At 34.5% G+C, this 10,482-nt stretch overlaps 1 long non-coding RNA gene across 1 annotated transcript; it reads right to left on the bottom strand.

Annotated features, from left to right (window-relative positions):
- Positions 1–9,376: 9,376 nt before the first annotated feature.
- On the bottom strand, positions 9,377–10,476 carry LOC105118235 (uncharacterized). Its single transcript, XR_840917.1, has 2 exons — positions 9,948–10,476; positions 9,377–9,774 (listed from the first exon to the last, which is right to left on the bottom strand). It is a non-coding gene; the product is annotated as an uncharacterized LOC105118235 (long non-coding RNA).
- Positions 10,477–10,482: the final 6 nt, after the last annotated feature.

The raw sequence follows: 10,482 nt of genomic DNA, 5'->3' as shown, positions 1-10,482 counted from the left end.
TTTTATGGTTTTTAATAACCTGGTCTCTTGCTTCTATCCCTTGCAAAATGAAAGAATGTTGTTCTTCTATCCTTTTGTAAGGCAGTGCAAGCCTAGATGAAGATCAAGCGATGAAAGATGGAGTCATTTGAGTCTCTTTTGTTGTCAACTTTTGAAAGTGCTGGAGAATGCTATTTTTTGACTTGAGTAGATTAGGGCTGTGTTTTTTCTAGAGATAAGGTCAAAAGTTGAGAGACCGAACAGTTTCAACCAATGTCATGGAATTTTGGAATTCATTTATTCCTCAACCATTTCAGTTGTTTTTTCACCTTCGTAACGAATTTGCTAGATTCATTTTACAAAAAAAAAAAGTCTCACAAATGGCAACTGATCAACTTAAATGGTTCAACAGTGATCTAAAATATTTCATTTTTGCTAGTACTGATGTTTCCATATGTCTGATTTTATTATTCAGTCACTGAAACACGTTTGGAAGACCTACAAAAAATTAAATCTACAAAAAAAAAGTTAAGGGATCAAGTTTGGAAGATCTACCAATATATTTGTCTATAAATAAAAGTTTCCAACACATTAACAAGAGGGGAAGAATTTTGCAAATTTAAAAAAAAAATACAAAAAAAAACCATAACCCAAAACCCATCTCTTTCAAAGGAGCGGCGCTCCCCTCCCTTTTCCTCTCATCTTCTCCAAGCCACCGCTCCCTCCCTTGGAAAAGAAAACCCTCATCGCAGCACCCATCTACAGGTCGTTCTCCCTCTTCGAGCTGCAGCTCCCCGACCATCTTTAGCCTCCCACATTTGTCCCTGCCCAATGCCATTTCCTTCTCCCTCAGCCCAAACGCAGCCGTCCCCCTCACCAGACCTCTCTTTTCTCAGCCGAGGCAGCCGCCCCTGATCTCCCTCATCCTTCTCTTGGCTGCGCCTCTATTTCGGCTGAAAATCAGAGAGCCCTTCACCGCACAAGCTTCCATTTTCCCCTCTCACCAGCCATTCCTCCACATTAACCCGACAGAACACCAGCCCTCATTTCCTTTTCCCAGTCAGCCGCAAGACAACTTCTCACTCTCCATCCCAGTCGCTCCCTTCCATCACCAACCGTTCCCCACGATACCAGCACACCACAGAACCGTTTCCCAGTCTTTATCGACCAGCCTTCCAGAGGTAGTCCACACCGTCAGCCACAGCAGCGCCCTCCACATCTGGCCACAGACTCAACGTCGTCCTCTGCACACCGCAGAAGACCGCCACCGCTAGATTTGTCATAGGCAAAAGAAAAACGAACCGGGAGGAAAAGAGAACAGAAGGTTTTGAACAGATCTAACAAATAACCAAATAAAATCGACTGCCTGTGTTGTTTTTTTCTTCCTTTACAGGTGACGGTGGGTGTCACCACCGGAAGGGAAGGGAAAGGAAGAAGAATCTGAACCAGACCAACCCATTTTCCAGATTTCTCGCGGCGGCGCGTGAGCCCATGCGCTGCCAGTGGAGGCGCGTGGAGATGACACGTTGCCACTGTCATAAATTCAAAAGTAAAACTTTTTAACTAAAAATCATAAAATCACAGTTCAATAAATTAAGAGCATGCATGTTAAATATACATGTTATATGCATGAATGTTAAATATACATGTTATATCCTGCAGTTCAATACACTTGAACACAAATTAATTAGATATGGTAATTGTACAAGGAAAAGAAATTTAATAAATGTTAAGGCTGCCAACAACACCACAATGCATGCAACAGTTAAATTTCTCAATTTAATAAAAGCTTTTTGGTTACAAATCTAGGTAACAATTGACTTGCCTAAATGGGAATGTGAAATTTTCATGGAAACTAGGTTACAGTACAATTCTTTTCACTATAAAAATATAAAAAAACTGAACTAGTGTAAAGATTGACAAAAAAGAAAAACACAAACGTCATATCACAGGAAGTTGAACCTTAGTTTTAAGTTTTCCAATTCTACAAAACTATGACAACAAATATGAAAGGTGAAAGCAATGGATCAGGTTCTATATTGGAGAACGAAACAAAGCACGAAGATCCACCAAGAAGGGATTGTAAACTTCCTTCTCGCAGCTCTTTTCTCAGTATAGAAAATGCTGAGTTAGCTCCTCCCTTCCGCAGTCTTCTCTTACGATGCACGTAATCTCCAGTTAAGGAACTTCAACTGAGAAGTCAATACAAACTAATAGTTTGGACACCGTTAACCGGTAATTAACAAGATAGGAGATTCCCAAGCACCATTTTGATGTTAGTTTCCCATGAGCCTAGAGATTCACTAGACAGATTTTCAGTTACCAACATTACCTAGGTCACTTTTCCATATAATTAACATTTGAACTACATAAACATGCATGTTTGGTTGTGTGTAAACCAATCCAGATTATGCAAAAACACCAGAACCAAAATGTTAAATGTTAAGAGTCAAATTTTGAGATAAAAGGATATATTAAAGAAGTTCCCATGCTGCCCAATAACGCAAGTAACAATATTCATCCCCACCCTTTTAGCACAAATTGGACCAAACAATTTCAGTATCATTTCAGTAACAGTATCTAGACAAAAATATACTAGGAAAGTGTAATTAATAATGTTACAAAAGGAAAATGACCAATTTATATGCTCTAGGATAAAATCAAAAATCCTCAAAAACAAGGCGACAAACTCACGCAGTTAACCAAATTATCTCATTTAAAATCAAACCCCATAAAACCCTTTACCAAAAGCAATTTAACACTAAAGAACTAAACTTTTTAATTTACATCCATCAATAGAACTCAATAAGAATATGATACCCCATTCTTGGCTTCAGCAGGATACTCTTCATTGATGTGGAAAAAGAGACCAAACAACATCAAAATCTTTGTCACAAAATGGACACAAATACTTTGCTTTCAAATCCTCTTCTATTTCAGTCTCATCATATAAATCTAGCACCACAAACCAACAAAAAATAAAAAAAAAAAGCAGCTTTCAGACACCATCTCTTACTAAACTATGGACATTGCAAAAGAAATGAAAGATTTTAAACAAACTAGATCCTAGTTTTTTCGTTCTTGGTTGTGATGGTTCTTGCTTCTGTGCATTTAGAAAGGGAGGGAGAGAGATAGAGATGGTGAATCCTTTATCCTTTCATAAAAACCAGAGTCATCAGGTGGACAACAAAGGTCCCCTTAACATGGTGGTGTTGGGTTCAATTCATGCTCCCTCAGCTCTCTCTCCACTTCAAATGATGATCGTTTCTTCTTCAGATAATAAGAGCCTAGTTCTTAGAAGACGAAGAACCATAGCCTTTGGTTCCAGCGTTGTAGTACTGGCTTCCTTACTCAACTTGCACAATCCCAATTCATGTTGGTCACGAGTGGGGTGGGGATTAGGAAAAGGAGATGCTAAGTCAGCACAGGGCACAAGTTTAAAATTTGACGTGAAATCGGACTGGTTTTTACGTTTTTTATAGGTTGATCTAAGATTTTATACGAGTTTGATCGATTTTATCGGTTTTCGAGTTTTAAATCTAATTTTACACGTTTTATGCATTTTAACTCGTAAAATTGGCGAAGCTGATTTTACGAGTTAAAACTTGTTTTTAACAACCATAGTGAATGTGTTGTTTATTTTTTATGAATGTTTTTTTTATGATAAAGTCATAAAGAATAAAGAAGAATTTAATATTTTAATTTGTTCATGGTAAAAAATTATGAACTTATATATAAGTTGTATTTCTAATATTCGATGAAAAGATAAAATTTTTAAAACTTTTTTAACACATCAAAGCTAAGAAGTAGCTTACCTTAAGTAGGGTGCGTTAGGGGTGCTAATATCTTTTCTAACTACAACTAGTTCCTTACCCATGAATCTCTAATAAGACCACTGTTGCTACCCAATTTTTGACCTATATTTTTATAAATTTTTTTAAAAATAAAAATAAATAAAAATAAAAATAAAAATAAGGGTTTACATGTGGCGATAACATAGAATATCAGAGCTAATATTAAGGAGACAATATATCAAGAAGATAATTATTGAATTATGTATAATTATTGCAATATAAAATACCATAGATATATGATTTGATTCATGCTGATTATGAAAAATAATCCTACCATAAATATATAATTTGATTTGTGCTAGTTATAAAAAATATCAATATGATATAAAACATCATATATATATATATATATATATATATATATATATATATAAAAGATTTATTGATGATGGTTATAGAAGACAATCTCTACACTAATTATTATAATATTTCCTTAAAAATTACGTTTAAAAATTTTTTATATAAGTAAATCTTCAAAAAAAAAAACTCAAAACCTAAAATGTTGGCTCTGAAGCCAAAAAGCCCCCATCTTCTTGAATTATCTTTTGCTCCCAAAACGAGGCGGCCACCCTTGTAACCAGAAAGGCTGCTCCCCCTCCCTTGATCGAAAAACTTACTCCCTCTGCAGCTGCCTCGAAAGATAAAAAAAACCAAGCTTTTATTCTTCAAAGCAGCTGCACCCCAACTTGGCTCCGGCGATCTTCTTCCTTAGCTTCCCAACCCACAAAAGCCATCTGGTGACCCCCCAGCCTTTAGAAAAAAAAAGAAATCCACGACTCTTTCATTTTGTGGCCGCCACCCTGCCATTGGGATTTTCGGCTCCCAAAACCAGAAGCCACACAGGGGTCATTTGTTCCCTGTTGAATCCAGCCCTCATAGCCCAGCCAAGACAGCAGCCACCACACTCCTTTTCCTCTGCTTTTCTTCCCCAGAACCGTTCTCCTGTTTTGTGATTTTTACTCTAAAAAAAAACAGCCGGCCGCGCCCGCCTCTGGCCGTCGTTCTCCCTCGCAGCCAAGGCAACACCGCTGCCCACCTACACAGGAGCCCCCCCCCCCAGCCGTTCCTTTCTTCCTCTGACCGAAGCCTCTCTTAGCCACCGAGAACTTTACCTAGCAGCCTGCAGGTCCTCGTCCTCACCAAGATCCGAACCAGCAACCGGTCGCTGCAGACACGACAGGAGCTCAGCCGCCGGTAAAGAAAAAACAGATCTGCAAAATAAACAGATCCAAAACGAGGGAAGACCGAAATAGATCTAAAAAGAAAGAAGCAAAATCAACTGTTTTGTTGCGTTTTTGGTTCTTGCAGGTCACCGTTGGCGAGGAAAGGAAAAGGAGAAGAAGTTAGGCCAGATCCACATGATCACAGATTTTGTTTGCGGTGGCGCTTGGAGGAGACGGGCCGCCAGTGTTTTTTATGGTCCAGAAGCCCTCCCCTGTAAATTCCAGATTGTTTTGGGGCTGTTTTTTTTTTTGGAATTATTTTTATTTTGTGTGATGTATTTGTTTTATTTAATTTTTTTTTGTTATATGTGATTATATATGGGTGTATGGAAAAACATAATACAAAGGAGTGTGTGTATACGTGTTTGTAGTTTTTTTACATACATAATTGAATTATAAAATTAAAAAGACAAAAAAAATTTATTGTTTTAATTTGGTGTATGTTTAAGTATCTGAAGGATAAATAAAATTATGTTGTATTTTTTATGAAAATATAAGAATATGTTTTTATATATATTCTGAGATTTAATAACTGATTTATTAAAACCTTGAGAATTTGATTATTATATGTTTTGTTGATTTTTATTATGATTAAGGGTGATATTTGTTATTTTTTTTGATAAAGAAAAATATAAAAAGTGTTTTTGTGCGTTGCATACAATACAGTTAATACTTTAAGATGTTTTGAATGTTTTTGTTTATATAAAAAAAGAGTATTAATTATTTTAAATTTTTAAAAAATGTGTTTTTGCATGGATTTCTTAAACATAAAAAAATATTTTTTTATGTTTTTAAATTTTACAACATGATCGTAAAACTTCAAAGGGTATTGGCTAATATTTTAAAAAAATATAAAAAATTTTATTTTAGAGAGAATTCATTTATTATTTACGGCTACTATTTGGATAAAGAAATTCTTAAAGGATAAATATCCAAAATATTATTGGAAATAATTTGTTATTATTTATTATTAATATTTGGATAAAGAAACTTGAGTGGTAAATATCCAAAATAATTTTTTAGAAATAATAAATCCGCACACATCCTTGAAAAAAGCCTCGATTATAATTGAGGACATTTTAATTTTTTTTTCTCTCCATGGTTTACGAGCTGTGAGAGTACAAAACACTAAGACAAAAATAGATTTTTAAAGCACTCAAGATTTCTAATTTTTGTCCCTCCTCTTGGCGATTTACGAGTCGGAAATTCTTGAAATACCAAGGAAAAAATGAGCTTGTACAACACATCGAATCTTCTTGGATTTCTTTCTTAATAAATTTAGTTAGAATCAAATCGAGAAAAAAAACTGATGGGATTAGAAAACACCAACACCATAGCAATTATAAAACAAACCAAATACCAAACAACTTACTTTAGGTAGGGCGTACTAGGGGTGCTAACACCTTCCCTTTACGCAACTAGTTCCCTTGCCTTAGAATCTCTGAAAGACCAGTTAGGTTTCCTAGTGACCATAATACTAGGTAGCGACTCGTTTTACACAAAAATAAAACTAAAAGACCCCGAAATCAATCGATGGTCACCACGATGCCGCGCTCTGCTCGCGAGGGTGCGACAACCACTATACTCGGTTTCCTAGTAATCCTAAACTAAATACTAAGTGGCGACTTTCAAAGAACCAAGTAAACAAAATGAAAAATCGCCAACAAATGCCACGCAGGTAACGTGCGACATTGTTTATAAAGCTAAGAACAAAATTTTATAAAGCGAAGAATGCAATAGTAGATAATCTTGATTACCTGAGAAGGATGAAGATACTAATCATGCTTTTGTAATTTGAACATCTTTTATTAGAGCTCCAATCTACTCCCCAAACTTCATTTCCTGTAGCTAGCTAGATTGTTTTCGTTGTAGCTATTGTTGCTTCATTTGTTCCTAATTTTTTCTTTTTATGTGATGATGTACTGTTCTTACAAGTTCTTCAATTTCCTGATCACTACTTATTGGCTTTGTTTGGCTTGAGGAATTTCCCAAGTTTAACTATCAAACTTCACTTTGTTGGTTTTGCTAATATCGAACTAGCAATTGCTTGAAGGTAATATAGTGGCATTTCTCCTCATGCCTCTTGTACTGTAGATGGATGAGTGTTCTCTGTTTGGATGCAGTGCATTGATCGTAGTTTTTCATGATTTTATTGGACTGTGTTAGACTTGTTTGATACATTGTTCTCCTTGGTGGAATCATAAAAATCTGAAGGTTGTTCTGCGATCACCTTTTGATGCAGGTGTCTCATGGATATAGATGCATTTCTGTATTTTTTAATTGCTAAACGCTAGTAAAATGCTTGATTTGATTTTTTGATGGCAATGTGTACGGGTAAGTTCCAAATTAAAATTCATGTTTGTGTTAGGTAGAACTATACCCAAATACATGAACCAAACCATATCATTGAGGTTAATTACAGCCTTTTTCGTGTAGATATGTGCTGATTAACAAAAGCTAAAACAATTACTGGAACAGTGTTTTTATAGTTTTATTCTTCCCATTTTAAAAACTTTATCAGGGCCATTTAAATCTTTTTACAAGACTAATTAAAGACTAATTAGTCATTAACAAAGTAATTAGAGATAATTAAGTCTTTTCGCATTTCAAAAACAAAGTTTGCATTGTAAACATAATGAAACTATTAAGATGACATTTGAAGCAAAAAAAAAAAAAAACTAGCCTGGGTTTTTTTATATGTTTATAATGGTTTTTTTAATAATTATTAGGCAGCTAAGGAGAGATTAATATTTGACTAAATATAAAAGAAAATTTTTTATAGTAAAACAATTAAAATACTATTAAAAATATAAAAAAATTAAAACTGGTCTCAAAGGTTTTTTTTTGTATTTTAACAATAATTTTTTTTGTTATTATTAAGTTAGTTGAGGGAGATAATTTGATCACAACAAAAATATAAAATAAATTAAAAAAAAACAAAAAGTGGCTAGTACGTGGGGGAGGCACCTTGTGACCTTTGGGTGATGTATACAATAACTTTCAATATCAAAAATCTCTTTTTTGTTGTGTTATTAAAAGTATTATTATTTTTTGAGGTGATGCATGTTAATAGTAAGTAAGAGGTTTCTCATTGGTTGAGTTTTTTTTTTTTTAATCTATCCTTTCTTGAAAATAACAGCTTAGTTTTCAACGATTCTTGTTTATATAGCTTGGTTTTTGTTTTATAAAAATTTTATTTATTTTTAATTTTACCATTCAATCTAAATTTATAATATATTATTTTTATCAATTTAATTTTTTTTATTTTTTCATTTCAATGATGTGAAATATAAACGTCTTGCTGACCACAATTAAAGGACTATAGTACAATTTTTGGAATTCGTAATTGCTATTAATTATAGATGTTAATGGCTTTAGGCCTAGAACTATCACTCTTCATAATTTAAACGCAAAATGTTCTTATCAATTTTCAATTCCAAGATATATATGATGTTAACGTATAAACAAATATTCCACATGTTAAAAAGAAATCCCACAAACAATGTACAAAAAGGGATGACGTAGCGGAAGCTTCTGTAGAAATAGGACGCCGCCTGTTTCCGGGTAAAATTGTTCGAATCCTCGAACCAGAAATTTATACTCGAATCCACGAGTTTAAAAATTAAAATTTTCCAAGAGAAAGTTCTTTGTTGAAATTAAAAAGTACCTTACAATGAAAAGAGGCAGCCTTTATATAGGCTGCAAGTCCTAATTCGACTAGGAATATAATTGTTTAGGAAAGAAATAACTAGAATAAAGAAAACAAATACTACAGCTAGAAAAGTAAATAAATCCTGATATTACGACATTAATTAGGACTCCTAAATAAGGAGGCAATCTGCTGCAAGAATACTCCAATGGCAACTGTAGTTCCTGATTTCTCTGCATTTATATTATATCCTGCAATTTGCTCTTCCTCCTGCGATCTGCTCTTCCTCTCCTCCTGTAGACTGTTCTACATCACAAGGGGTGATTAATTTTCCAATGTTGAAAGACTGTCATATAATTAGAAATGAAAGAGGAAACAAGAATGAATTAGATGATATCCTATACTAGTGTGATTAGCTTATCTAATGATAATGGTTTCTGATTTCTTTTATGATTATAACCAAGTCAATGTTTGGATTTGATAAGGCAATTTGAATGGCTAGCAGAATTCCTCTAGACTTCATGTTCATGATTTGGCAATTATGTGTGTGATGTGGAGGTTCCTATTATCTTGATTTAATTAATAAGGCGATACAGTGGGTGGTGCAAACCTCAAGAGCCAACCTCACGTTGACGGCCAAGAAGAAATAAAATACAATCAGAATCTCTCTATTAATGTAATCTCTTCATTCTCAAATTCAATAGTGTAAAAAAAAAAATCAATAACTGCCTTTTTCCTCTATCACTACCATATTTAAAGGATTACATAGGGTGCTATAAATCATGAATTAAACTAGGAAAGGATTGCCAACATAGCAACACAGTCTTACCGAAATAAATTAGGAAAGAATTAACAACTTAGCAACATAATTTTGAAATAAATAGATAAGAGCTGATAAGAATTCTAGCAGCTGAATAAGTCTCCATCCTGCACAATTTAAGGAGTAGTTTCCGCCTGGGAACCGTGCTCTCCATCTGCATCAGTGGGAGTGGGAGCATGTCCCGCAATTTAGGAGAAGACAACTTGTCTCCCTGGATTATTTGTGGTGATTTGTCTCGTGAACATCCACCTAGTTTGGGAAACCAGATAGGATTGTGTTGTTACATGCCAGTTGAAATGATATAAGCTATGTCTGTTTATTGTTGGCCGCTATGGCATTGCAGCATGATAATCAGGGCCATGATTGATTGAATTTAAAAAAAAAAATACAGGAGTAAAAATGAGAGGTCCATAGAAGAGTACTTAGCAGGAGAAGGAAGCGCTGAATCCATGGACCTAGTAGACATATTACTAAATGGGCATAGCAATAGAGGTTCATCTATATTCTGTAGAGAATCCTTGGGATGCTCATGTTCTTTCCTAAAGTTGCCAGTGCTGATGTGATTCCCAGCTAAATCAGTGTTCTGATTGGCATATGGTGAAAGGAGGGGTATAACAGAGCAATGAATAGCCCTGATCTTTCTGAAAAATCAGTTCAAATTATAACTTGTATCATTTATCAGGGAGTACATGATGATCATCGGATGCCAATATGATCAAGGTTCAATACTGTATATGCATGTATGTATATAAATATACTAGAGAGACTGACGAAGAACAAGTAAATGAATAAATAAAGAGAGCCAAATTTTGGCATTGTATATATTGCCATTTTATGCGGTCTGTTCAACAATCTTAAAATTCATTCCGTTGCCTGCATGATCCAGGTATGTAACGGTAAGCTACTATATAGGGATTTATGAACTCAAGTATATTTCTGCATCTGTATTCGTGTAGG

Source organism: Populus euphratica, unplaced genomic scaffold, assembly GCF_000495115.2.
Source record: "Populus euphratica unplaced genomic scaffold, PopEup_1.0 scaffold1825.1, whole genome shotgun sequence".
In the NCBI taxonomy this organism is placed as follows: domain Eukaryota; kingdom Viridiplantae; phylum Streptophyta; class Magnoliopsida; order Malpighiales; family Salicaceae; genus Populus; species Populus euphratica.
The sequence above is the reverse complement of the archived record's forward strand: the minus strand, read 5'-3'. Positions and strand labels throughout refer to the sequence as shown.